General features: G+C 60.5%; 1 protein-coding gene across 1 annotated transcript in view; it reads right to left on the reverse strand.

The window, feature by feature from the left end:
• DZIP1L (DAZ interacting zinc finger protein 1-like) overlaps nt 1–980 on the reverse strand; it is a 64,616-nt gene extending 63,636 nt beyond the window's left edge. The window contains exon 1 of the mRNA XM_011981745.1: nt 715–980. The gene's annotated coding sequence lies outside the window, so the exon portion shown is untranslated. The remainder of the gene's footprint in view (nt 1–714) is intronic.
• Between the last annotated feature and the right edge of the window lie 708 nt (nt 981–1,688).

A 1,688-nucleotide genomic window follows, 5' to 3' on the forward strand; every position in this document is an offset into this window, starting at 1 on the left:
AAAAAAAAAAAAAAAAAAAGAAATCGAATTCCAGGAGGCCAGGCAGGGGCAGCCTAGGCCCTGGGCCCCCAGGAAGGGCTCCCTGAACTAGGCCTTGCCCAGGCCCCCTCGGACCTCCTCCTCTGCCGTCTCCTGGACCCCTGTCCTGCACTGAGCAGGTCTTCGGTGGACTTTATTCGCAGCCGCCTCAAGATGAAAATACCACGTCTGCCTCCTGCTGAGGTCCAGCCCAGGAAAGGAAGAAGGGGAACGAAAGATGCCAATGCTATTGTTTTTAAATCACCTATTTACTAAAAGATCCTCCTTTACCTAAGGCACTCAGATCATCAAGCCCTCCCAAATCACTTTTCTTTTTACAAAAAGTTAAAAACCCAAGTCCGTCTTCCTAGTGTAGCCAAGTCCTGGGGCATCCCGTCATTCCCGCTCCCGCCTTCACTGCCCGGCGCCCAGGTCCTTCGCTCCCCGGGCGCCGCGGTTCGGCGCAGGCGGAGGCGGCCGGCGTGCAGGGCGGCGCCGGGCCGGAAGGGCGCGCCCTGGGCAGTGGGGACGCACGCAGCCGGCTCCTCCAGCGCCCCGCTGCACCCCGGTAGGGAGTTCGCCCCGGCTAATGTTTAACCTCCCGAATCCCTGATCCTTAGGAGTGCAGCCAAGCTACCCACCCGCCCCGCTCCCGGGACTAATTCCTGGCATAGTTTTCCCGCGCGGCCCGCTAACCGTGGGGTCGCCCGGAACCGGGGGCGGCGGGAAGACGTCTCGAGGTGGCGGCTCCCCTACTCGCCCCACGTCCTGCGTCCAGACTTGCTCCACCGCCGCAGACAGCCCAGAGACAGTTCCCGGAATGCTCACCGCCCGCCGTTCCTGGGATGCTTCCCCAGCTCCCCGCAGCCCGGGCGCTCTCTGTGGCGGAGGCAGAGCCTGCCCGGCCCACTCCGGTGCGGCGCCGCGGGCAGAGAGCTCCTTGGTGCGCCAGTCAGCTCGTGACTTGGGGTCTTTGGTGCCTCCCGCTCCTACTACAGCCGCCCCGCCCCACCTCAAGAAGAGGTGGAGCCTCTCCCGGCCCCTCTGGGACGAGCTATTTTTAGGTCTGTAACGGATGGGGGAAGGAGAGAATGCCACGTTTAATCCGTTAGTAAAATCCAGGATCCAAGTGAATGGCTTCCTGGCCTTGCTGAGAGGCTGGACTTGCCCCGGTTTCCCCACACCCTGCCTCCGGTACAATCGATGGCCTGCTGTGCAGGGGCGGCCGCAGCCCCCCGGGCAGATAGTCCTGCTCACTCTCCTAAAGGGACCGTCCTGGTTTCTTCCTGACCTGATCCCAAGCTAGGAGAGTTCTTTGGGTGTGCCCCAGGTCTGATCAGACAGATGGCAGCCACCTTCCCTCCGCAGCCCCCACCCACCAGCCCCTACCCTCCCAACCTGCTGGTTTGCCCTGGGGATGCCAACTTGGAAACCCAGGACTGAAAAACGTATTTTTTCTCCTGATGTTAGTCTCTGATCGCTTCCCATAGCCAGTAGTTGCTGTGCTGAGATTCTGTTTTGTGGGCACCGTGTAACTGTAGGTTGTGCCATGGAGCTGATACTTGGTCAAAAGGTTTGTTGCTCAACTCAAATTGATAGGAGCAGGAAAGGGCTGCCCTGAGCCTTCTTGTGGACTCCTTGCAGAAATGGTCAGTCCTGGCCAGCCTGGC

The sequence above is a fragment of the Mandrillus leucophaeus genome, unplaced genomic scaffold (genome assembly GCF_000951045.1).
Source record: "Mandrillus leucophaeus isolate KB7577 unplaced genomic scaffold, Mleu.le_1.0 Scaffold1050, whole genome shotgun sequence".
Taxonomy (NCBI): Eukaryota; Metazoa; Chordata; class Mammalia; order Primates; family Cercopithecidae; genus Mandrillus; species Mandrillus leucophaeus.